General features: G+C 43.0%; 1 pseudogene; it reads left to right on the plus strand.

Annotated features, from left to right (window-relative positions):
• Nucleotides 1-24,244: 24,244 nt before the first annotated feature.
• Nucleotides 24,245-27,459, plus strand: LOC101397818 (granzyme B-like; annotated as a pseudogene).
• Nucleotides 27,460-27,715: the final 256 nt, after the last annotated feature.

The following is a 27,715-nucleotide window of genomic DNA, read 5'->3' on the forward strand; positions in this document are numbered from 1 at the left end:
CGTCCAAAATAGGAAAAGTGTAAAATACAACCCATGCACATTATGTATTCTGCAGCCCTTAACATCTACATTATCCATGGCTCTAGAAAACTAGGCTAAGTATATGAATGGGCAAGTTATTTTAAAAAACTAATAAACATTTGGAAAAAAGTAAAACTTACTAATTAATCAATGCAAATTAAAATGTTAATAATTGTTTGCTTACCTGATTGGGGAGGATTTACAAAAATGATAATACTGAGATTCAGTATGGACATGGAGAAAACGGCATTTTCACATCTGGTACACAAAGGTCCTAAAAAAAGGAGGAAAGGAGTCTGTGACCTAGTCATCAACCACTCGGAGAAAAGTGGACTAGGTTATTTCTTAAAGGTTTGTTACACAAGTCAAATCATAGAAACAATGCCAATGTTCAGCACTAATTTGGGGACGAGTTTTTAAAAAGTTATACATGACTGAACACTATGGAAACCTTAAAGTTATGAGATAGATTTACATTTTGCCACATGGAAGAATGTTCGCCAGGTATCTTTAAGTCAAAAGCAGGAAACAAGGAGGTATATACTACAATCAAATTTTTGCTTGTACACATAGTTTTCTTTTAGGCTTTTGTTTCTTCCTACTTATCCATTTTCCTAATTTTTCTACTTTTATGTATTATTTATATAATTTAAATGCCTAATGATTAAATTAGATAATAAAATGATATTCAATAAGAGATTTTTAATAAAATGAGGGAAAAGTTTATGTTGAATAATTTAAACTATAGGATTCGAAATTAAATATATTGTGATCACATCTATATAAAATTATACACAGAAAAATCAGAGTTGGAAATCCATTGGTTATCAAAGATCAGTTTGCTGGTAGAATTAAGGCTGACATTTTTCTTCTTTCTGTTTTTTAATTTATTCAATATTCTATATTTTATAATTATTAAAATAATTTTATTTTAAAAAATATTCTGTGTCAGAAAAAAGTAGGCTTAAGTAAGTTGGTCCATGTCTTCGTTAAGATAACCCTAACTGTTCTAACCGATAAACTTTAGCATTTCAGTGACTAACAGAATAGAAGTCTATTTCTTGCTCACACATGGTCCAAAATGAGTTTCTTGGCAAGCAGTGCCCCATCTTACTCTCAAGTGTCCCAGTTTAGACAATAATTACAGAGTCAGCCTATGATTAAGGGATCAGCCTCAGTCCCCTAAAGATGGATGCATGTTCCCCGTGTCCATCGGCGTCAGACCGTGGAAGAGGAAGAGGCTCTCTTACCATGTCACCTCTCTTACTCTCTATAAATTCATGTAATTGTGACTTGTGCCTGCTATACACTTGATCTGGCAGGGAATTTAACCTTATTAGCCATTCTTGGACTAACTTCACACTAGGGTCATGTCATAGTTCCAGGTTGAAACATGGCCAAGGCCTGGTGGCTTGGGAGCCCTCTCTCTGGTCACGGTTCATCAGTACAGTTGGTTTAGCACTGAAACATCACTCTCTCTGTGCAGTCTCCTCCTAGCCCGGGGCTCTCTGCAGATTCATGCCCATTAGGTGACCTCCTCTGGAAGGCGTAATGTGAGGGTGAGTCCAACAGAGGGCTTCATCGGAGCATCAGCAGCTATTCCACGGGCAGAAAATGCACATTGAAAATAAGACATTGTGATGGAGACAGCAGACTAGTAAAAGGGAGAGAGAGGGAGTGAGAAGTCTGCAACCTTATTACTACACAGTCATACATCATAAGTAGGACTCCTTCTCTAGGCATGAAAGGAAGGCACAAAAGGAGAAAGAGAAGACGCCGTCTGAAAAATCTCTGCTAAGAACCCTGTTCAGTAACTTTAATGGCCTACAACTGTGTCACATGTAAACCCCTATGTGCAAAGGAGTCTGGGAGGGTAAATATGTTAGTGACTGGGTACACTACCACTCTGAGCAAAATTGGGGTTCCTCAGCGAGGAAGAATGAGAGATGGATATGAGGCAGGCAAATAGCAATGTCAGACACAAAAAATATCCTCCTTTTTAACAATGAGGACACGAAGTCTCACAGCCTTCTCCAAAATCGTGAGCCAGGAAATCTTTGGGGCTCCTTGAAGGGATGGTGATAAAACTCATCTCCTAAGGCAGACGAGTATGGACTCTGGAGTGAAATTGCAGACCTCAGACTTCCAACCTGTATGTAATGGGTCACAGCTAGAGCTTGGAGCTGTAAGAGATGTTTTGATGTGGTTGTTTTGTCACCAGGGAGGAGACTCACGCATCTAGACCTGAGGTTATGACAAGAAGAAATCCACCCACCCCACCCCACCAAGTCCTCGGGTGGTGACAGCTATCATTTTACTTCTTCACCACAGTGTCCTAAACATCTGTAGTCTCATGATGTCTCCCCAACCAATGATGAGGACCATGCTCTGGGACCAACAGGAGGTTTTCTTATTGGGTTAGGGGTGTGGGGCAGAGATCTCTTTGGATTACCTGCCTGGGCAGAGTCAGCTGTCGCCACTTGGACTGCAGCAGGAGCATCCTCCCTCAGAATCTCAGGAAGTAGGTCCAAGCAGTGGCAAGTTTCCATGACCCTCAGACCCACCACCTCAGCACCTTCTCCTTCATTCCCTGACCTGATGTTTCTCCTTCTTGTCCCGGCCACCCGTGGAGGCCAGTGAGCTACAAAATCCTCCTTCTGAGAATTTTCTCTCGCAATTTAATTCAGAAGGCTGCTCAAAGATACTCCTGATACAAGAAAATCACTCAAGACTCTCTCTCACCACCACCCCCAGGAGGTGCAGGAGATCCGTCCTTGTCCTGAGATCAAGGCAGCTCTAGGGGACCAGAAGACAGTCACCATGCTGGTAGAGCAGAGAAGGATCAGGTGGGCTTGTCATTCACAAAGATACATGGCATATACTTAGCTTTCCCACAAGGAATTTTGACTTGGATAAAGATCTTCCAGGTAGTGCTTAAGTGTGCACACTCTACATCAGACAGCTGAAGTGTGAATCCTGGTTCCACTCCCACCTAAGGCACAACCTTGGAAAAGTTCCTTCACCTGGTGTGCCTCAGTGTTCTCAACTGTAAATTAGTGATAATAATTCTACAATCTCATGGGTTGTTATATGATTGAATGAATTCATATAAAGCACTCGAAACAGTACCTGATGCAGAATAGGAGCTCTATAAACGTCATCTGCTCATTGTTATCCCATTCCTACTGCACGGGGCCCTCAGTAGCGCACAGCTCCCACCTCACTGTGGTGCTGATTCTCCCAGGGCTTCTCTCAGAAGAGAAACTTGGACTGGACCATAGAGCAGGAGGGAGAGCTTGTTTGCTTCAGAAGGTAATCCTCCCAATCAATCAAGCCACGTCTCTTCTTCACACACTCATGCACAATCCATGCACAATCTCACATACACAATCTCAATTGAGGTGTGAGAGAAAATGCAGAAAAGGAAAAGAAAAAGAGAAGATTCAGATGAAACGAAGACTGTTAACACAGGAGAAAAACAAAAAGAAAGGATGTCATTTTCATTTATTCAGGATCACATTCCAAGTGAGGTGATGGTTGTCTTCTTTTGTCTCCTCTCCTTTTCTCCATCTGGCTCTACCCTAAAAAGATGTCAATTTTCTGTGAGGTGGATATCGCTGATTAATGCTGTATTTATTTACTAATGCTATGTAATAAATTACCACAAATTTAGCAACTTGGATTACAAACCATTTGTTATCTCACACTTCCGGATGTCAGAAGCCTGGGCAGGTTCAACTGTGTTCTCTGCTCAGGGTGTCTGGTGGCTAAAATCAAGGTGTCAGCCGGGCTGGGCTCCCATCTGGAGGCTCTGGATTAGAATCATCTGCCAAGCTTATTCACAAGGTTGACAGGACTCAGTTCCTGGCAGGTGTAGGACTGAGGGCCCCATCTCCTTGCTGGCTATCATCAGGGGGCAGTTCTCAGCTTTCGGAGGCGGCCCTCACTCCTGCCACATGGCCACCTCAATATATAACCCAAAAATGGCACATCAAGTCCTGCTCATGCCTGGGATTTCCATGATTTTATCTTCTGTAACCACCGGCAGAAAACTCTCTACTTTTGAAGGGCTCACATGATTAGGGTAAGACTACCCGCATCATTTCCCTTTTGCCATATAACCTAACATAATCCTGGAAGTGATATCTTGTTACATTCACAGACTCCAATCACTCTCAGAGGGGAGGAGATTACAGACGGGTGGGGGCCACAGGGATTCTACATTCTAAAATGTAGAATCATTTTAGGATTCTGCCTATGACAAATGCCATGAACTTCAACAGTGACAATGACAAAGCTTTTAAATGACATGAGGGAGAAAAATGGGGCAAGGACAGTTCAGGGTCACCTGAAGAGTTGCATTTGGGATATCTCCCTCCTAGGACATTAGACCTTCTCTGTATCAGGTTCAAAGTCACCTCAAGGGCTCAAATGCTCAGGAAAGATAAACACCAACCCAACAAGAAGGCACATAGGCCTTAATGAAGCAAGAGAAGGCTCCTGAGCAGACATAACTGTGAGCAGGCCCAGAGGGACATAAGACAACGCTCACCTGGTTCTGACCTGGGAGGTCATGACATAGCAGCCCCAGGCCTTAGAGATCATGAGATATCAGGAGAAAGTCAGGGCGTCCAATACACATTCAATGGATTAAGCAAAGGAGTATTTTCTTCTCCTTGGGCGTCTCTAAGAAAGTTGAAGACTGGCTCAGCCTCCAATGGGAAGGAAAAGTCCAAGCAAGTGGGAGGCAAAGAAGAGTAATTTAATAATGAGAAAAGAGACTGGGCCTAGTGATCTGAGACTGCCAACTGAGCAGTCAAGCTTAGTCCTCATCCTCCAGCTGGAGGGGCCCAAGGGACAGTCGGTTCTCAGACACACTAGGAGTTAGAGATCTGAGCGGGTCACATTGCAGACATCAGCTGATTTATCTATTTGTTATAACAATGTTTACAACAGATTTCAGCTCAGTGCCTTGTTCTAACTCAGCCAACACCTTGTGATAATTTTCTGATAGAAGGAAGTAAACGATCTTGAGGAAGGAAGGAGATCAGCTGTCAAGATCAGCCAGAGGAGCGGGGCTTTCCAGGAAGGCTGCCCAGGGCAGGGGCTGCTCCGCACAACAGATATTTGCCCTCAGAGGTGGAAGGAGAGTGAGGGCTCAGGGGCCCAGCCTCTCCCTGCTTGTGTAGCTTCTGCTGTCTCCCTGTCCTCGCTGTATTTTTCTTCCCCTCTTGTCTTTATTGTCAGAAGCAAATAAAGGAAGAAAATCAAGAGCTGTGGTTCCCAGCCAGTGTAGTGGCTCAGGTGTAGAAACCACGGGGAAGTCTGGACTCTGTCTGAGATAAACTGTGAGAAGTCGTTGTTGTCAGAACAGTAAGGGGAGCAGAAGTGAGCTGGTCGTTCTTCGTTTTGTCTGTTTTCAAACTTTAAAAAATGGTTTATCCTATACCAGCCCTCTGCAACCATTTTATTATTCACCATTTAAAAATTTAATTGTATTTTTTTAAAAAGAAATAGATTTACTTGGTGCAAAATTTAGGTTCCAAAAGCGTAAAGAAGTAAAAATACTCCTCTCACCTCTGACTCCTACTTGTCCTGTTTCCCTCCCTGGAAGAAACAAATCATTGATATATTTTTGAGATTTCTCCATGTCGATACATGGGAGTAGAGTTCATTCATTTTAATGGATGCATAACATTCCAATGTATGCAAATAACACGATTTATTTATCTATTCTTAGGAAATTTAGGTTGTTTCCAATTTTTGCTCATAGATAAAGGTTGCAGTGAGCTATCTTTGACATGAATCTCTCTAGGGATGTTAGGGTATATCCTTACAGTGGAATGGCTGCGTTAGAGAGTGTGTGTACCTTCACTTGTCTTGGAAATTGCTCGGTTGCTTCACAAAGTTATTGTTCCAGTTAATGCTCCCAACAATACTGAGTATTGTAAGGCTTCATCATTTCTGTCAGTCTACTAGGTGTGAAATGGCAAATCATAGTGGTTTTTATTACCACTTCCCTTCATCTTTTCAAATATTTATTAGCCATTTCAGTTTGCTTTTCTGCGAATTGTTGTGGTATCTCTTTCACATTTACATTTGATTGTTTTCCTTAAGGATTTTAAAGACTTCTTTATAAATTCTAGGTGCCAATTTTTCGTTGTTTTTTGCACTATGATGTTACCTTTGGTTAACCAGAAGAGTTAAATTATCAAAGACTCCAATTTATTCATTTCTATCTACTACCTTTGAATACCACATATTTCATGGAAAATAGAAGAAATTAATTTTGGCAAAATTTCTCATTATTTCTAATAATTCTCAGGCACTCCAGAACCTCTGGGTGTGTAGTCACCTCAAGACAATTCCTTGAACATATCAGAGAACACTTTCCATCTTCAACTTTACCTTTGGGTGACTGGTAGATATGACCTCCTCAGGAAGGTCTTTCCTACTCTAATAAAGGGCAGGTTACCCTGTCATCTTTCTTGTCATTGTTTTTCCTTCAGAGCACTTGCCACCATTCATAATCCTATACATGTGTGTGTACTTGGCTAATGTACTCCCCACTCCTCGAGACTAGAAACTAATCTGTCAGGGCCACCATCTGCCTCCCAGTGCTTTGTAGAGGCAACACATGGAGAAAGTACCTAACACATCTTTTTGAATGAAAGAACTGCCCAGGCTTGGACATTACATCTCCATCTGTATTGTATAAAACCCTTCCTTTAGGGACTGTTTCTCCAGTGGTCTTATGAGCTGGCTTCTCTTTATCAGTTCAAACAATGGAAAAGCTGACAATTTGCAGTAATTTGTATCTCTGTCACTGACTTAAGGCCCACAGTGGTCTTCTCTTTAGGAGGTTCCCACAGTGGCTACAACAACTGTGAAAAGTCAATGGCTCTTTCAACACAGTGAACCCTAGAAGGATGATTTGTGGTGATAGCAGTCAGCTGCAAGTTTGTGGTTATCAGCTAATCAAAATGAGCTCTTAGCCTTTACTCACCGCCAAGTAGTTTGCATTTGTTCTACGACACATTTTCAAGGGATTATTTTATTTTATTAAATGTAGGGCAATGAAAGGAGTGTCAAGGTTATATCGTGACTGATTAGGCCACGTAGGCTGCCTTCCATTTGGGTGCCGTGGCACAGGGTTATCACATATGGACCCCATTCACAGTGCTCCCATTGTCTGCCTGTCACAGGTTTTCCTCTATCATATACCCTCATCCCCTTGGTCAGGCTAGAGTTTGAATTGGAAGTGAGAATTCAGATGAGAACATTGATGTGGAGCATCAGGTACAGGGTGTACAGCCATTTTATATAATGAGAGAAAAACGAAAATGGAAATCGCATAGGAAGGAGGGAGTTCAGTGGAATTCCTAAAGACGAAAGTTCATTCTTCATATAAAAAGTCAACACTGTGGTGACACAGTTGGTCTTCACTTCTAGAAAGTTATGTCCCTAGAAATGAAACTTAGTGGAGAAAGGTGGTGATATCCAAGAAGGGGGCTTAACATCACACGATCTAAAAGTAATCTAAAAACAGCAAAGAAGATGACATCAATTGCCAGAAATGAAATACCCTATACAGAGACAGAAAAAGTCAGAGATGGAATTTTTTTGTCATTGTTGTTGTTGGTGGTGGTGTGGAAGATTATCCCGGAGCTAACATCTGTTGCCAATCCTCCTCTTGTTGCTGAGGAGGATGGGCCCTGGGCCAACATCCTTGCCCACCTTCCTCTACTTTATCTGTGGGACGCCTGCCACAGCATCGCCTGATAAGCGGCGCGCAGGTCTGCGCCCGGGATCCGAACCTGCAAAATACGGGCCAACCACTACGCCACCTGGCCGGCCCCAGAGAGAGAGTTTTTCTTGCATGGGTTGAGAAAAATGCAAAAATGTACTAATTTTTGACAACCAGTCACTTCTAACAGATTCCTCCAAGCCTGATTCTCTGGGATCCCAAGAAGCTCCTGGAAAGTCTTTCCCTTTTCTGTCACTGATTCTTCAACAGTCTTCTGAGCACCTACTAAATATTTATACACTCAGTTTATTTCTCACCACCTTCTCCTGATTGCTCCACGTCCACCCCACGCCTTACAGTCCACATCTTCTCTGTTTTGCATCAGGTCTCGTCCTCCCCATCCTTCCTTGACAACATTAAATAAAGCTCTACATGTGCACTGTCCCCAAGCTGTTTTTGAGCATGCCATAGTGCAGCGTTCGCCCCAAATACAGGAAGGACATAAGAATCAGAGCATCAGGCCCAGAGACTCGGGATTACAGAGAGGAAAAGAGCCAGCAGGGCTGCAAACCCTCCCCTTCTCTGCCCAGCCCTGCTTCCTCCCTCCATCTACTCCTCACATTCTCCCCCTTTAATCTCCGTAGACTCCCTGAAAGGATCCCCCTTGGGATCATTTCCAGGCTCCAGCCTGCCCAAGGGAAAGAGCTGGGAGGAGCACACCAGGATCACACACCGCGTGCAAAGCAGCCTGGAGGGAAGGGCTTTCTCGCATTCTTGCGGGAAGGATGGAAACCTGGGTTATTTTACTAGAGGAGGGGTTGATTAAATGGTTTCTGTAGGTTTTACAGATACTGTGTATTAGATTAAGGAAATTTCTCTCCATTTTGGTCTGATAAAAGCTTATCTTTGTTCTCATGATTGGATATTGAGTTTTATGAAATGCCTTTCTGTCTATTGAGAGAATGATATGATTTTTCTCTTAGATCTGTTCATGTGGTAAATTGCGTTAATTGATCTTTCCAAGGTTAAATGAGATCTGCAATCTTAGTGTAAACCTAACTTGCCTGTGATGTGTTAACCTTTTTCTGTATTGTTGGACTAGTTTTGAGAGTTAATACTTTGTGCAGGGTTTCTGTGTCTATGAATCACTGAAGTGGAGGAAGACTACCCTCTACTCATTCTGGGTTCCTCTGGCCGGACTACAAATTAAATTGACATAAGACCGAATAGCAAGAGAAAATCAAACAAAGCTTTATCACATGCTGTTTGTGTCAAGGTTATGCCAGCCTTACAAAATGAGACGGTAGTGTTCTTTCTTTTTCTCTTTTCTGGAGGTGTTTGTAGATTAAAAGTTTTCCTTCCTTGAATTTTGGTAGAAATTAACAGTGAAGCCATCTAGGTCAGTTCTCTATGTGGAAAATTTTTGATTGCTGATGCAATTTCTGTGATAGCTCAGTATTACCTAAGTTTGCAATTTCTTCTTGAGCAGGTGTTAGGCAGTGATATTTCTATTTTGTCTAAAATTTTAAATTTGTTAGTATAAAGCTTTTGATAATATTCTTGGCTTCCTTTTAATGCTCTGCTGCTTTGTAAAAATCTCCCCTTTTTAGTTCCTGATCTTAAATTTTTGCACTTCTTCTTTTCTTGATTAGTTTCTCCAGAAGTTTGCCAATTTTATCGGCCTTTTCAAATAATTAATATTTGCTTTATTAAACCTCTCTGTTGCCTGTTTGCCTACTAGTTCATTAACTTCTGCTACTTCTTTTATTTCTTCCTCCCACTCCATTGAATTTATTCACTTTTTAATTTCTAACTTCTTTGGATATATGATCAGTTCAATAATTTCAGTTTTTTGTAATATTTGAGTTTTTAGACTATAAATTTTTATCTACCTGTTTTAGCTGCATTCCATAGTATTTAATAAGTACTGTTATTGTTATTATTCAATTCACAACATTTTCTATTTCTTTCTAAATTTTATGTTAACATGTGGGTTATTTAAAAGCGTAGTTCTTATTTTCTAATATTATGAGGATTTTTCTATTTATCATTTTATTCATTTCTAGTTTACTTTTGTTGTGGCCACAAAAGATTCCAAAGATTTACATTTTTAGCATCTCAAGATTCGCTTTATGGCCCAATATGTGGTCAGTTTTGGCAAATGTTTTGTGTGTATTTTAAAAGCATATTAACATTGGGTGCATCATTCTGAATATGTCTATCAGATCCAGTTTGTTCACTGTTTTGTTTAAATCGTATATAACCTTATAGTTTTTTTTGTTTTTTTTTTTTTTTGCTTATTTACTGTACTAGTTCTTGAGATGATGGTAGGTTTATTTATCTCCTTGGAGTTCTTTCAATTTTCATTTTATTTATTTTCTGGCCATACAATTAGGTGCATTAAGATTTAAAATCATTTTGTCTTCCTGATGAATTGATCTTTTTATCATTTGAGATGACCGTATTTATCTTTACAGACATTTTTTAATTAAAGTCAATTTCGTCTGGTATTAATACATCTACAATGGTTTTCTATGGTTGCTATAAATAATGGTATGTCCATTTTCTTTCTCTTACTTTCAACTTTTTATATCTGTCTATTGCACTGAGCACATATTTATGTTTTTTTCATAGTTGGTCTGACTTTCTTTGAATTTTAACTAGCACATTCAGGATGCTTACATTTAACATAGTTATTGATATATTTTCTTTAAATCTACTTTTACTTTGTGCTTTGTATTTGTCCCAACTATTCCATGGTTTCTTTTCCCTCTTCTTTCTTACCTTTTCTCAGATAGATTACTTTTTACCTTTCCTTTTTCCCCTTTTACTATTTGGAAGTTATGCATTGTTTATATTACTTTAGTGGTTACATAAAAGTACAGGATGTTTCCACAACTTATCAAAGAACAAATTTAATCAGTAGGTTTAACCTTCTCCCTGAAAATACAAGAAACACATGACTTTTAATCTCATTTACCTTCTCCAAACATTTTTGCATTTTAATTCTAACGTTTTGTGTGTGTGTGTGTGAGGAAGATCAGCCCTGAGCTAACGTCCGATGCCAATCCCCCTCTTTTTTTTTCCTGAGGAAGATTAGCACTGAGCTAACATCTGTGCCCATCTTCCTCTACTCTATATCGGACGCTGACACGACATGGCTTGACAAGCGGTCTGTCAGTGCGCACATGAGATTCGAATCTGCAAACCCTGGGCCTCTGAAGCAGAGCACGCACACTTAACCACTTGCGCCACCGGGCCAGCCCTCTACCCTGTTTTTTTAACTGCCATTAGCAATTGTGATTATCATATTGTATAAGCAATGCTCATTTTTCTTTAACAGTTTCTAGCTGCTAGACTAGTTTTCCTTTTTCTGTATTGTACTGCAATAATTCCTTCTGATATTTCTTCTACTTAATAAGTCTCTTTTCCGTTGTCTTTAATCTGCAAGCAAATCTACCCACTTAATTTTTAATTTTGGTATTTCATTTTTTATTTTTGAAAGCTCTGTCTAGTTCTTTATCCAATCAGTAACAACACTTCCTATTTTCCTGTTCCCTCCAGCTATTTTTAAGTTTGTATTATAATAGTGGCCAGATAATTCCAAAATCTCAAGTCTGTACTTGTTCATCTGTCCCTACTAAGAGTATGTCTGCTGACTCTCAATCGCAGTGTCACATTTTCTTGTGTTCTTTGGTATTTTGATTATGTGCAGCTTGATACTTTTAAAAAGATTTGGTGTGTGTGGTAGGTGGAGGAGGGTATGGCAGTCTTCCCAAGCCTGGACTAAATGTATCTTCTTCAGAGAGGATCTGCAATGGCTTCGGCCTGGCACCTGGGGGCATTTCCCTTCTAAACCACCTGAAAATCAAGACCACTGCTGGAGACCCAATGAGAGCCTAGGCTGTAAATCTTCAGGAAGGCTGTCCTTGGTCACAGCTTCTCAGAATCTCGTTGTTCTTCCCTTTTCTCTACTTTTCTTGCTTTGTTCGGTACCAAGGCTACCTTCTCTGTCAGGGGTAGATTTAGTTCAGTTTCACCATTATGCTAAGGGACAGCCTGCAGGGCCCCAGATTAACGTGAGGAGAGTTTATTACTTGACTCTCCATATTGGTTGGACCCAGGACCTCGACTCTTATCCCTTTGGCCCTAAAATAACCAAAACTGAAGGCCAAATTGTTTAGATTGCAAAAAGCTTTAGAGCAAAAACAGGTTGGTTTGTCTTGACTTCTGCGTACTGTTCTGAGTTTCAGAACGAAATCCAAAATTTTCCTTGACAATCCTCCACTGTCTTGTCAGTTCATCAATGCTTTAAAAAGGTTTTTTTTTCTCTTAAATTTTTTTCATTCAGAGGGTTGGTCCAAATAACCTGGCCTGCTATAACTAAAGATAGAAGTCAGGGTATTACTTCTCTATTTATTCAACCAATCTTGATTCATTTTCTCCTGGGAGGGACATAATTAGAACTATTTTCCCTAGTCAATGCCCTGTCATTTGGGTGGTTTTTCTTTACCTCACAAAATCACAGAAAACAGTTCAGTGACTTCAGTTTAGGGAGCTCCTGCCCTGGTCACATGTGAAAAGATGGTTTAATCTCAGTGAGCAATCTTCAAATTCATCACAGGCTGGTTTTCTTCAGGGGAGGGTTCCTATAAAAAGCTAATCCAGTCTGGTGTGTAAACTCTTTTCTGACTTCAGGATCCCATACTGTTCCTGAATTGTGAGAGAATACATTTCTGTGGTTTTAAGCTGTGAAGTCAGTGACAGTTTGTTGCAGTGGCCATAGGAGACTAATACAGCACCTTATCTGGAAGTTTGCATTTGAAAATCCTGTCCTGGGGCAGCTGCCTCAGAAAAAGCCGCCTCCTCTGAGAGGAGTGGTGGAGACAGGCACCCTCTCAGGACTGTCACTCACGTGGGCTACGGGTTATCAAACTACGCCTTTGTGTGAGGAAACAGTGGCCATTCCTCCAAGGCTCTGCAGCCCCAAGCCAGGGATTAGCTCAGTTCAGGCTCACACCTGTGTGAGAGCACGGCCTCCACAAGCCCAGGCAGCCCCTCCGGGGTTCCCACCACACAGACGCTCTGGGGGCAGGGCCTAGGCCAGGGTCAAGCTGGGAGAACACTCAAGGCCAGGGCTGGGCCCCAGGACCGCCCCTCATCTCCCACACAGCCCCCAAACAGGTACTGGCCACCCCAGGTAGGCGGGGAGGGCAGGACCATGGGTACGTCAGCTCAGTCCTCCCTCCCTCTGCCTACAGGAGGCTCTGGGGGCCCCTCATGTGTAACAACACCGCCCAGGACATTGTCTCCTTTGGATGAAGAATGGAACACGTCCTGGTCGTCACAAAGATCCCGTGCTTCGTGCCCTGGAGAAAGATCAATGAGATCTTCTAAACTGACCATTTTCTTTGAGGAAAGTCCAGACCTCTCTGTGCAGATGCTGCCATGACCTTAATAAATATCCATTTCTAGATGGAACCACTGATTTCTCCTTTATTTATTGAACAACAGTCACTGGGTACCAGCTTTGGGCAGGCCCACCTCTGTTCCCTCTGCTCATTTTTCTCCCCTCTTTTCTGCTTCCTCCTCTCTCCCACCTCCCACCACCTCCTCACAAACCCTTGCTGTATCACCCAGCTTCATGCTTTTCCACACCTCCTTGTGGCTGAGCTCCTCACATCCAGCCCCACAGCCACTATGGGCTCTGATATTACTCATAGGGCATTCACTCACTCCCTCGGCCCCTTTTAGCCTGTCTCTTGGTCACCCATGGTAACTGGCTTCTGGTCTAGGACCCGTGCTGCCCGCCTGGGCTAGAGCTGCCAGTTGAGTAATGGGGGGAGTCTTTGCAGCAGGACTGGATGACACTACTTTGGCCATCAATCAACAAACAGCTATTGAGCACCCACTATGTGCCAGGCACTGGAGGCTCAGAAGTGAACATGGCAGAGACTGGCCACACCCTTATGAAGCTTACAGCCCCAAGGACATTCATCAGAATTTTCCCAAGGCTCTTCCTCATCCAGGTTGGTCAGATTGGCCTGAATCTGTGTGGGAAATCCACACAAATGAAAATCGTCTTGTCTGAGGATAATAACATTCATTTGTCTGACTACTTCCAGTTCTCACGTGCATCATCACATTTGACTCTAGAAGAGAAATGGATGGGATTGGAAATGAAGTTTCCAGTTCTGTAGTCAGTGGAGCCCCACCTCTGGATGAAGGAGAGGTACAGGAGGAAAAACACAACTAAGGCAGTCATTTCTTTACGGTTTACATCTAAGGTACCCTATGGGTATAAAGTTCAGTATAAACTCTGATGTGCAAGAAATACCACAGTTCCTTATCTTCTTGAAATCACACCAGATCAGCGAGGCTCACATGAGGCTAGAAAAATGAATAACAGCCTCCAACCCACAGGTCACCATGGTTACTGCTACATGTTTAGCATCCAAGCCCACTGTGACCCTCAAAGTCGCCCAGCTCTTAGGTCAGAACCACACGTGTGACAGGAGGCTCTTTGTTGACACTGGGCCCCCTGGGCCTGGTCAGTCTAGCCAGGCATGCCTGGCAGCTGTCTCCTCCCAAGTCTTGATGCCCATCTGGGGTGCAGCTTTGGAGTTCAGTCCAGTCACAGTTGTGGATGAATAGCCTTGACCGAAACACACAGACACCAACACCAGACTCATTTACACGGGCGCAAAATATCTCTCTCTGGGTTCCCATCACACTAGGTGTGCCTTCTCACATTTTGTTGCCCACAAAGACCTCTGTATCACAGTATCTTTTTTTTTCTTTTTGCTTGAGGAAGATTAGCCCTGAGCTAGCATCTGGGCCAATCTTCCTCATACGTAGCAAAATATCTTAATGATCATGGCCACTTTCATAATAAGGGGAGAACAGTTGACTTCACTCAACTTCTTTTGGGTGCTGAAAATCATCCTAACACAAAGATGTTCCAAGATTATACTCAGAAATAGAAAACCAAAGGATCAAAACAAACAAAAACACACAACTATACACACAAGCACACACAAATATATATGCACAAGTACAGACATATATTTGTGGGTGTATTGTATATAAAATACGCAGACGTGTCTATATACATATGTATAGATACAAGTATAGGTATGGATATACGATTTCAAAAAGCTACCTTGGCCCATAAATAACCCATTTGAGGAAAGGTTTCTATGGTTAACAATGTTTACAAAACCCCTGCTGTGGCCCAACACTCTTTAGTTGGAGGAGGATAATGAGACCCAGATATTGACAATTGAGCTACAAACTTAAGCAGGAGCCCAGGGCTCCTAAACTCCAGGTCAAGTCTCTTCCAACCGAGAAACAAAGGCTCAGAGCTGTGGGGTCTGAAAAGTGACCTTATGCCCACGCCCAAGATAACCTCCCAGTGCCCCTGAGTAAGATGTTTTCCAGCCTCTGCTGCAACAGTTCCCTGGAGAGAAAGCTCCTGGGCCACCTGAGCAGCCATTCTAAGAGAACTCTAGTTGTCAGAACACTCTCTTTTGCTGAACTAAAATCTGCCCCCTACGGCTTCCACCACGTCTTAGAGTGATACAAAAGAAAGTTTGCATCTTGGCAGGCACACGTCCTCTGTGTGTGTGTGTGTTCATGTGTGAGTACACACATTCTGTAACCATATGACCTTGGGCACATCACTTCATTTCTCTGGGTCTGTTTCATTTTACAGTGTGATTACTGATAATGCCCATACAGAAGATGAAGAATTGAATGAGGTCACACATATGAATTATGTATATGTTGGAAAATAGTAAGGCGTGGATTAATAGTAACGCCCTATGCCTTCCCTCTCCCATGATTTCACCCACACTGTATTTGTGTTAACAAGCAGCTACCACATGACAGCCTATTTGAAGATAGCTATGATGCACACCCATTCTCCAGCCCATCTTTTTCCTATACAAATCAGCTGGAAGTTAATTTAGTGGGGGCCCTCTCTTGTGGGACACTCAGCAGAACCCAGGGTGGGCACCCTCTTGCAACATGGCTTCTTTCCTCTTATCTGTTATATCCTCTGTGGGGTCAAGAAAAAAGCCTAACCACCCTGTCCCTGTGGGACTGCAGCAAAGATGCAATTTCTGGGAGAGAGGGGCCAAGCCAAAGGACACAAGCCAATGCTCATTCCACTGATTCTGGTTCCCATTATCTCCTCAAGAGTTATCCATTACCACTTGTGAGTAGGTATTTGTGTGCAGGTAATTAAGATGCTCATAGCTGCACAGCCGAAGTCTTAGCATATGATGCAAAGGAGGGCCAGAAAGCTAACTCCTAATAGCCTCAAGGGTGGAGGCCAAGGCCTTGGTGAATTAAGCATGCTCTAGTAACAGATCCATCCGCGGTTTTCCAGGCTTAGGAACCTGAGACAAGAGAACAATAAAAATGTTTAGAGTTTTGCAATCACATACTGGCCTTTCTATCAAATGAAGCCAGAGAAGAGTACAGACAGAATAATAGTCATTGGTATGGGTAAGAGAAAAATTCCTCAGTAGCTACCATATTGTAATGGAAATTCTATCATATTGTGACGGAAAAGGTCATTGGCATCACACACTCCCTTTGCTTTATTCTTCCTTCTCCTGATGTTCATTGCCAACAAGTAGGAGAATGTCATGCCTGGCGCGTGAGGGGCAATCCCCCTGGGCCTTAGCCTCTCACTGAGTCACATCTAGTACCTATTGGAAGTAGGTAGGGTCATTCCTTGCAGCAATGACAATGGCGCAATGACATGACATTCCCATACTCATACTTGGCATTTGAGTCTGCTGCTATAAACCAAATTTCCCTGAGTCTCATCATTCTGCTAAGTTATGCCTAAAATCAGAACCTACAGGTGTAAAGAGCCAGAACTTGGCCCTAGCTGACTTCATTTGACCATGAGACTCAACCATGTTGTTGAGAAGAGATTCCTGCCTCAGGTAGGGGTTGTCTCTGCATTCCTATTAGGAAGCTGGGATGATATTCGGAATTTCCAGGGTGTTTACATGGCATTAAAAACAGTTTTGAGGGAGAGACCTGTCAGTGAAAGAGAACCTAGATTATGTGTGGGAGTGGGGAAGACTGTACTTCCCTTTTGCTTCTGTAGTAGCAAGCATAGGAGAGAGAGGGCAGGACAGGGAGAGAAAAATGTCTATAGGACAAATATACATTTATGAGATTTCCAGGGTTTCGGTATCCCCTAGAATGTCCTTTAATTATCCCCTTGTTGCCTACTTTAATCATTGCCCAGCCACCAACGAAGACCAAGGTCTGGATGTTGGATTGGGGATAATTCAGTAAAATTCTGGGGTGGGTCAATGTCTGGAGTGCTGAGTAGAGAAAGGACTCCAGGAGGAAGGGGGAGGTTCTTCTAAGAGAACCAGAGTCATACATTAGAGATATAGACAGAACCTTTTATTCTTCAGCACCGCCTTAATTTTTTCCCAGATTCCTTGAACAAAGTAGGATGTGATGAAGTTTGTACAGCTGTGGATAAAATCACAGACTTTGGAATAAGATCCCTGAACTCTAATCACTGCTTTCCCACCACTCTTATGAGCTGAGTTATGTAGAACAACTCCCTTATGTTCTCAGTGTCTCAGCTTTCTCGTTTGTGAAATGGAAAAAATATCAGTAGTAACTCAGACAGTGAGGTGAGGATCTGCAGTCAGTGATCCATAAATATTAGCCTACATTATGATATTGGTCATTATTTTCTCATTTGTTCAACAAACTGATGAATCATATATCTTTTCCAGGTATATTTTTATTATAAATTTTCACTTAGATATAGCTTCTTAAAATTACAAGTCACAAATACTTTTCACCATCTTTCAGTTTGTCTCTATTTGGTCATATCTAGGAAGAAATTTAGTCCCTCCACTGAGGCTTCTAAAAGGTAGGCTTCTTTCTTAGGAAGGTACCTGTATTATACTCTTCTCCACGTGTCTGCCACCTCAGTAAGCTTTTCACTCCCTTAAATTTGTATTACTACTTCTGGATTTGGGAGGACATTCCTATAAGGCCCTGGCCATTTGACTAGCCATTGAGGTTAAAAGAAAATTCTCCCCGAAATCCCCACGCCCCCCATTCTCAGCCTAATCAGCCTATCATGTCAAGGTGGCTATGTTCAGGGCCCCTGCCCAACTCTCGAAGAACCAACCCAAATAGGGAGTGGGACAGGAATGAGGTGGAAAGGGCAGTGCCTGAGACTCAAGGGTTTCATATCCTCCTCTAACCTTCCCTTCCTTTGTGAGGAGTTAGTGGTTTCGAAATATACTAAAGCAAGGGAGTGAGTAGTGAAATTGTGGGAGCTGTAGCAGTTCAGAGGAGAGTCAGCCTGGGCTTGGGTGAACATAAAGCCCTGAAGCTCTCTAGCTTAAAGTCAGCAGAATGACCACCAACCCCCCAGGTACAGAGAATAAAGGTTCCATAGTGCTGTGCTCTGTTGACCCTGTCATGCCTTGTCTTATCAAAGAACTGACTTGTTCCTTTAGACTTCAGACACCACATGAAGCCATGAACTATATTCTGAAATATTTCCCTGGTTCCTGTCTTTACAGAGGTTGAATCAGTCTTCCCAGGCACAACTAGATAGAGATAAGGTAACAGAGACTCCGGTGACCATACAAACAAGAAATATAGTCCTTGAAAAGATAGTTTGGAAAAGTCCCTAAGCAAATGGATGCCTGCATCATTCCACAAGCAATATGACCAGTCCCTGGGGGAGGGGGACAGTCTGATTTCCAGAGCTACCACATTACAATACGCAAAATTTCCAGTTTTCCTTGAAAAATTGCAAATAAAGGAAACAAAAACATATTATCCATTTACAGGGGAAAAAAATAAATTTGCAGAAAATATTTTTAGAAAGCCCAGACATTGTTTATTTGAGAATATTTTAAATTGACTGTCTTAAAAATACTCAAAGAGCTGAAGGAATCCATGAAAGAAACTAAAGGAAGTTATGAACAATGTATGAAAAAGTAGAGAATATCCATAAAAATGTAGAAATTATAATTCTGGAGCCAAAAAGTACAATAGCTGAAATGAAAAATTGACTAAAGGGGTTCAACAGTAGATTGACCAGTCAGAATAGAATCGATGAGCTTGCAGGGCAAATGAAATAACCCAGTCTGAGGAGTAGAAAGAAAAAAGAATGAAGAAAAATGAACAGAGCCTAAGGGTCCTATGGGACACTATAAAAAGTACTAATATATGCACTATAGGAGTCTCAGAAGGAGAAGACAGACAGGATCAGAAAAAAATAGTAGAAGAAATAATGGCCAATAAATTCCTAAATTTGATGAAACATAGGAATATACATATCCAACAAGCTCAATGAATTCTAAGCAGAATAAACTCAAAAAGCTCCACACTGTGACACACTGTAATCAAACTATCAAAAGACAAAGGAAAAATCTAGAACGCAGCAAGAAGAAATGACTTATCATGGACATCTGATTCTCAATAAGATTAATAGTTAATTTCTCATCAGAAACCATAGAGGCAAGAAGGCAGTAGGGTGATATATTTAAAGCACTGGAAAAGTAAAAAAAATAAAAACCATATCAACCAAGAATTCTGTATCTGGCCAAACTGACCCTCAATAATGGAGGCATAAAGATATCTCCAGATAAACAAAAGTTAAGCAAATTCATCATTAGTAGACCTGCCCTACAAAAAATGCTAAAGGGGGTCCTTCAGGCTGAAACACAAGGACATTCGACAGCAACTTGAATCCAAAAGAAGAATTAAAGATCTCTGTTAAAAATAACTACAGATAAATATAAAATCTAGTATTATTGTATTCTAGATTTATAACTCTTCTTTTTGTTTCCATATGATTTAAAATACAAATGCATAAAACAATCATTGTAAAACTATGTTAATGGGCACACATGTATAAATGTGTAATATGTGACAATAACAACATAGATGGGGGGTGCAGCTAAACAGGAGTTAATAAACGAATTCAACACATTGCAGGGTAAGAGATCAGTTGTATTTCTATACACCAGCAATGAACAATCCAAAAAGGAAATCAAGAAAACAATTCCATTTACAATAGCATCCAAATGAATAAGGTACCTAAGACTAAATTTAAGCAAGGAGGTGAACAAATTATACATTGAAAACTATAAAACATTGCTGAAAAAAACTAAAGAAGACCTAATTAAATGGAAAGGCATCCCATGTTCATGGATTGCAAGACATATATTGTTAAGATGGCAACACTCTTCAAAGCCATCTACAGAGTCAATGCAATCCCTATCAAAAAGCCAAAGGCCATTTTTGCTGAAACGGAAAATCTAATTCTAAAATTCATTTGGAATTTCAAGGGGCCCCAAGTAGCCAAAAGAACATTTAAAAAGAGAAACAAAGTTGGAGGAGTCATACTTCTTGGTTTCAAAACTTACTAGAAAGCTACAACAATCAAAAACAGTGAGGTACTACATAAGGATAGGCATATAGACCAATGGAATAGAATTGAGAACCCAGAAATAAACCCAAATATCTACGGCCAATTGATTTCTCGCAAGGGTGTCAAGAACACTCAGTGGGGAAGAATAATATCTTCAATAAATGGTGCTGATACAACCAGATAACCACATGAAAAGAATGTAGTTGGACCCCTACCTTACTCCGTATACAAAAATTAATTTAAAGTGGGTCAAAAGCCTAAATATAACAGCTTAAACCATAAAACTCTTAGAAGAAAACATAGGGTACATCTTCATGACCTCTGATATGACACTGGATTCTTAGATTTGAGACCAAGAGCACAAGCAACAAAAGATAAAATAGATACATTGGATTTCATAAAAGTTAAAAAGTTTTGTGTACTAAAAATGGTGTCAAGAAAGTGAAAAGACAATCTACAGAATGGGAGAAAATATTTGTAAATCATATATCTGATAAAGGTTGAGTATCTGGATTACATATAAAGAACTCTTACAACTCAACATCAAACAGACAAACAACTCAATTAAGAAATGGGCAAAGGACTTGAATTGACCTTTCTCCAAAGATATACAAATGATCAGCAAACAGAGGAAAAGATGCTAGACATCATTACTCATTAGGGAAATGTAAATCAAAACTACAATCACATACCACTTCATAACAACTGGGATGGCTATAATCAAAAAAAAAAAAAAAGAAAAATAACAAGTGTTGGCAAAGATATGGAGAAATAGGGACCCTTGTACAACGCTGGTGGGAATGTAAAATGGTGCAAACACTGTGCTAAACAGTTTGGTGGTTCCTCAAAAACTTAAACATAGGATTACCATATGACCTACCAATTCCACTCCTAAGTATGTGTCCAAGAGAAATGAAAACATATCATCCACACAGAAATTTATACACAAATACTTATAACAGCATTAGTCATAATAGCAAAAAGGTGGGAAAAACCCAAATGTCTACCAACAGATGAATGGATAAATTGTAATATATACATATAATGGAATGCTATTTAGCTATAAAAAAGAATGACTATTGATACAAGGCCACAGCCTGGATGGGCCTCAAAATCATTATGCTAAATGAAAGAATCCAGACACAACAGGTCAAATACTGTATGAATCCTTTTATATGAAGTATCCAGAATATGCAAACCCATAGGGATAGAAAGAAGATTATAGGTTGCCAGGGGGCAGGGGCGGGGGTGGGAGAGGGAGAATGGGAAGTGATTCAGTACTCACTACGTTGTGGACCCACAGCTTAATGGGTATTGACAGATGTTCTTCTGGGTGATGCAAAAGGTTCAAAACTAGAGAGCAGTGGTAGTGGCACAACATTTTGAGTCCACTAAATGTCACTGAATTATACCTTAAAATAGTTAATTGTATGTTATGTGAATTTCACCTCAATTTTTAATAAAGGGTCATAGACATGTTTAGCATAATCCCCTTTTAATTTTTAAAAATGCAGATATACATGAGAGAAAAACATGTTAGATCATTCTTCAAGACATTAAAGATGATTATCAATGAGTGATGGGAAATCAGGTAATTTTGGTTGTTTCTTCTTTGCTTATATTATTTTTAAAATTTTCCAAAAATGTTAGCAAATAGTTCCATGTTGAATTTTTTAGTAACTAGGAAAGAGAGACTATAGTGATATTGACTAACAGATTTTTAAGAGTGTGAGGAAAACGCTTAAGTTGTAGAGTTAAGTGAGGATAAAAGAAAACTGCATTGTATATGTACTATGATCCAGAGTATTTAAAAAGCACTGCTCATGGTAACGATACCAGCTCAACACAAGGTTAACATAAGGGAAGCCATATTGTAGAGGGGAAACCATATTGTGACTTACAATGACCTCTGACTAACTCTGGACTTTATGGCCCCTCCCTGATGCTATAAGTTGATAACTTTGTTCTTCTGAGTTCCTTAGGAATGTGATGAAGCCCAGGCAGAGAGTCTATGCTGATAGCCATCATCAATGACAAGTGAAAGATCAGATGACATTGCTCCAGTTTCCGATGCATATCAAGTAAAACAAAAGACTGCCAGGAACTAAGACCAGATGGATGCCCACACCCTGAGACCAGATGCCTCCCCCAGTCAGAGACCAGCCCTCTATGTAACTGGCCCTTAGTTTTTGTTCTGTAAGATGGCTCTTTGAGACGTTACTCGGCCATCTTCCCCTTTGCTAGCAAGCTGTGATAAATTGCCCTTTCTTTTCCAACATATTTCCTCTTGACGATTGGCTTTTGTCTCATGGCCAGCAGATCATGCCCTTTGTGCGGTAACAGTAACAGGCTGTCTGAGGGAGAGAGGCAAATGGGTGGCATTGTTCCTTTCTATTCTCCAAATTTTCTTAGTGAACATATATTACCACTGTAATCAGAGAAGTAATTTTATTTTTTAAATGTCTACTACAGGGCAATCTAAGTTTCAAAAAGCAGAGGTTTGGGGCCAGCCCAGTGGCAGAGTGGTTAAGTTCATGCGCTCCACTTCAGTGGCCCCGGGTTCACAGGTTCAAATCCTGGGGGCGGACTTACGCACTGCTCATCAAGCCATGCTGTGGTGGCATCCCATATACAAAGTGGAGGAAGATGGGAACAGATGTTAGGCCGAGGACCATCTTCCTCAAGCAAAAAGAGGAAGCTTGGCAATGGATGTTAGCACAGGGCCAATCTTCTTCACAAAAAAAAAAAAAAAAGTAGAGATTTGATAAATGTACTTGGTTGGATAAGGAGGATATTTACACTGGAATTATGTATTTTGATACAGAATATTCCTCATAGAAAAATTGTAAAGTACAGAAAATGTAAGATGGAAACTTAAGTCAGCAGACTCTAACCACTCAGAGATATTTAGTTGTTCTTTGAACAGGATTGGGCTTGGGCTCTTTAGAAACAAAGGGCCTTCACTTCCATTGTAGTGAGATCATCAGCAGAGCTTGTTTAGCAAATGTGAGTCTATTATGTGTCAGGCCAGCTCTATCAGAAGTGTAGATCTCTGGACAGAGGACAGAGAACACTGAAAGGACAATTACTGGTCGTTGGTTGCCCAGCATCATTTCCCACTCACTTGTTACCCTGTGAATTGAGTCATCTAAACTTCCTTTGGGAAACTAGCCCTGTCCCAGTCTTAGTTCCCAGGGTTTGGGTGGGACCAACTCCAGCCCACCCAAAGTAGGAATGACCTAGGCTTAAGTCAATCAGCAGATTCAATTCCTAGGGTCATAATGATTTATTAATTTAGGCCAATAAATGTCAGGTGCAGGACTTTTGTTAAAAATATTGACAAGAGAGATGGACTCCATCACTCTGAGGGTTTGTAATTTAAAATAAGATGTTAAAAATCCCCTAGGAAGGAAGCTTGATGATGAATGGGTTGCTATATGGATTGGGTAGATGTTGGCCATGCTCTGTTCCCATCTTGTGCCTCCCTCTACTACAGCTTCCTATACTGCGCTCTGGTCACCAATGTTTCTGTCTCTTCCACCAGACAGTCATCTCTCTACAGGAAGGAGACAAACATCCAATATGATCGGTCATAGCACAGAGAAGGGCCCAAACACACATCTGCTAAAGAAATTATCCTGAGGGACTCAGCAATATGGAAATGAGGCATGGGTGCTTCTACCACTGGGGACTCAGGTTGCGGGGGCTCCAACACCTCTACTGGTCGATACCACAGCCCACAGTCTCCACCTTCTACCCTTGGGTTCCTGCTCTGGGCGGGAATAAGTGGTCTGCACTGAGTCATCTGCTGTGGGCACTGATGTGGTCACCACATGGTTCTCACACAACCACCCAGAGGACGTCACATGGCAGAGGGAGTGGGGGAGGGGAAGCTTTCCTAGAAAGCAATCTATGATGAAGCACCACACAACCCCAGGGGGACTTGAGGTCGCTGAGCCCACCTGCACCTCCTTCCTCTCCTGGGGGCTATAAGAGAGCAAGGAGGAAGCACCAGCAGCTCCAACCTGGGCAGCCTTCCTGGAAAGATGCAGCCTCTCCTGCTCCTGCTGGCCTTTTTAGCGCCCCCCAGGGCAGAGGCAGGTGAGTGACCATCTGCATGCTCAGAAGCCCCATCCATTCCCACAGAGTGCACTGATCTCCCACCCCTTCTGCACATCCCTGACCTATCTATCCAGCAGCAACGTTCTGATCCAGCTCTGTTGCCACTTCAGACCCCCGAGTATGATGCTGGATAAGCTACCAGCAGGAATGGCAGGGCAGAAGGCTGTTCTCAAAAAGAGCCAGTGGATGCTGTTCTCTCCCTAGGCCCTACGTCTGCCATCTGGAAAGTGAAATTTAACTATAAGTGAATGGCAGAGGGAGGAAAACTGGAAAAGAGAAAATAATAAATTTCCCTGCAGAAGGCTGAATGAGTCTGGCTTCCCTGTCTGGGATGAGACAGATGCTCCCCTCAGGGTCCGCTCCAGAGAGAAGCCCAGAGCTCAGCAGACCCGAGAGCTGGTGGGACCACAGTCCCCAGAGGACTGCTGGTGCCGTGCTCAGTCCCAAGGTTCCCCTGTCCCTTCTCCAACTCTGCTTTTCTTCCCAGGCCTTTAGCAGCTCCCCTCTTTCAAGGATAGAGCCACTGTTTGGCAGACACCTACTTCTCTGCTTTCCAGAATCCCACCCACACTGGCCCTACCAACCCTCATCCAGAGGCCCATCGGGGGCCATTCCTTCATGCAGCCAACAGACACTTCTTGGGCACTCAGTACATGTCAGGCCCTAGAAAACAGGCTATGACAACATCTAGATCCCTAACTGAAGTCCTGGCCACCGGAAAGCAGCACTGTCCTTAGATGGGGACTTAGAAATGCACAGGAAAAAAAGTACAGTTAGGGGAGGAATTCTCAGGAGCCTCTAGGACTTCGCTGTCTCTAAGACAGATCGGCTCCTTCCAATCATCTGTGGAGGACAGATTCACAGACCAAGCCTGCTCTGCTTCCCTTTTCCAGAGGAGGGAGTTGAGTCTCCTCCCCAGCCCCTCCCAACTCCAGACCATCCTGGGCTCCCAGACGCCCAGCGGTCCTGAGCCATCCAGCCGACACATGCCTGGTGGACTTATTGAGTGCACACAAGCAGATCAGACTTGTCCATCAGGGGAGATCATCGGGGGACACGAGGCCAAGCCCCCCTCCTGCCCCTATGTGGCCTTGGTTCAGTCTCTTGGGAAGCAAAGAAAGAAGGTGTGTGACAGTGTCCTCGTCCGAAAGGACTTTGTCCTGACGGCTGCTCACTGCTGGGGAAGGTGAAGGACCACAGACCCTGACACCTCCTGAGACCCCCACAGGGACCCCTGTCCTCTACTCAGGGGCTGCAGCCCAGGGGAGCTCCCCCGGCTCCTGGTAACTCAAGGCTACAAGTGCTCATCAGAGGAGCCATCTGAGAGCATGATTGTGCTATGGAAAGTGAGAAATAGGACTGGTAAGCTTTAGTTTAGAGGTCAGAGGTAAGAGCTAGTGCCCCGTTGAGAAGACAGACCACAGTGGCCAGATAAAGCAGCTATAGATGATGAAAGCCTGCATGAGGGTCAAAATGCAAACTCAGAGTATTTTCACAATATTGCCTAAGGCCAAGAGAAAGCTTCCAGAAGTCCCACTCAGTGTCATTGAGAAGCACAGGGCACAGAGACACTCTTCCTCCATTCTTCCTGTTGATCCATTTCCTCTAGCTGCAGCCCTGACCTGCCCCAGCTGTCACTTGCCCTGAACGGCTCTTGGGCTGGATCTCATGTGACTCCACGCCCCACACACTCCCACTATGCTTTCTATGCAGCTCAATCAGTGTCCCCCTGGGGGCCCACAACATCCAGGAGCAGGAGAGGACCCAGCAGGTCATCCCTGTGAGAAGAGCCATCCCCCACCCAGACTACAGTCCTATCAACATCTACAACGACATCAGACATCGTGTTACTAAAGATAAGGAAACCTCCCTACTGTTCTTGCTCTCCTGGGTGCAGATTATTTCCCCTCCCACTGTGACCTGTCCCTTCCCTCCTTCCCATCCTGGCTGCCTGACTAGTCCCCAGTGGCTCAGGGGAGAGGGAAGACCATGCAGCCCCACCGCAGTGTCCAGGCCCAGGAGGACATTGGCTGAGCTGGTCTTTCTTGCCTCTTCCCATCAGCTGGTGAGAAAGGCCAAGCAGACTGCAGCTGTGAGGCCCCACAGCCTGCCCTGGAGCAAGGCCCAGGTGAGGCTTGGACAGGTGTGCAGTGTGGCCAGCTGGGGGAAAAGCGCCCCGAAGGGCCCCAGCTCAACACTCTGCAGGAGGTGGAGCTGACCTTGCAGGAGGACTGGGAGAGCGAATCCCGCTACCCTGGCATTTACAGCAGGGCTACCCAGATTTGTGTAGGGGACCCGAAGAAAAAGAAGTCTTCCTTTAAGGTGAGACTGAGCTTCTGCCTAGTTCAGCTATGAGGAGAGGGGTGTTTGGGGAAGATCTGGGACCTGGAGACCCAAAAAGTAGGGTCTCCTTCACCCCCTAGACTCTGATCTTTCTCCTGGGAACAGAAAGGGGGAGCAGCCAGAGTGGGGAGTCGCAGGGCTTCTGCGAGGTCCCTAGGGGCCTGTGATGGATCCACACATGACGTTCCCCCCAAGAAGATGAATGTGCAACACTCAGCCCCACCCAGGCACAGGTGTAGAAAAGTGCTCTCTGCTGTGCAGCGGTTAAAACCAGGTGGCTCCTCAGTGCTGGCACCAACCTTGGATGATGGACTCGCCCTCCATGCTGAGTGTTGGCCACACCTGCCTGGTTCCATGTCCTTAAACAGTAGACTGAAGCACAGTCCCACGGCACCTTCTTGAGGAAAGGATCAGGGACATGGGGGAGGAGAGGGAGCTGACACCTGAGTGAAGAAAAGCACTGACAATGTCCAGGGTCAAGCCTGGGCAGCTGAGGGGCCCACAGGGGCCCGCCCTGCCTTCTGATCTCCCACATGGAGGCCATGCAGGCAGTCTTCTCTGAGAGGGGGTTTGGGATGGCAGGGACGGCAGGACCAGGAGGAGAACTAGATCAGTCATTCCCCCTCTCTGTCCACAGGGGGACTCTGGGGGTCCTCTCGTGTGTAAGAACGTGATCCAGGGCTTTGTCTCCTATGGACGAAGTGACAGGACACCTCCAGTGGCCTACACCAAGGTCTCGAGTTTCCTGCCCTGGATAAAGAAAACCATGAAAAGCCTCTAACTGCAAGAACCAGACCATCGTCTCTGGAGCTCATCCAGAATCATACTAGCAACTAAATAAATGTCTCTTAGCTGAGTGGGAAGGGCTGGTTTCTTGTTATTCATTGACCCTCATTCACAGGCACCAACTCTGTGCTTAGAAGGCCAATGACACAAATCTGCTCTTTTCTGCTTCCTCCTTTTCCCCCTCTCGCCACCACCTCCCCCAAACCCCATGCAAAGCTGTTACCCAGCTCCGTCTTACCCAGACCTGTCTC

The sequence above is a fragment of the Ceratotherium simum genome, chromosome 3 (genome assembly GCF_057802395.1).
Source record: "Ceratotherium simum simum isolate JZ-2026a chromosome 3, ASM5780239v1, whole genome shotgun sequence".
NCBI lineage: Eukaryota > Metazoa > Chordata > Mammalia > Perissodactyla > Rhinocerotidae > Ceratotherium > Ceratotherium simum.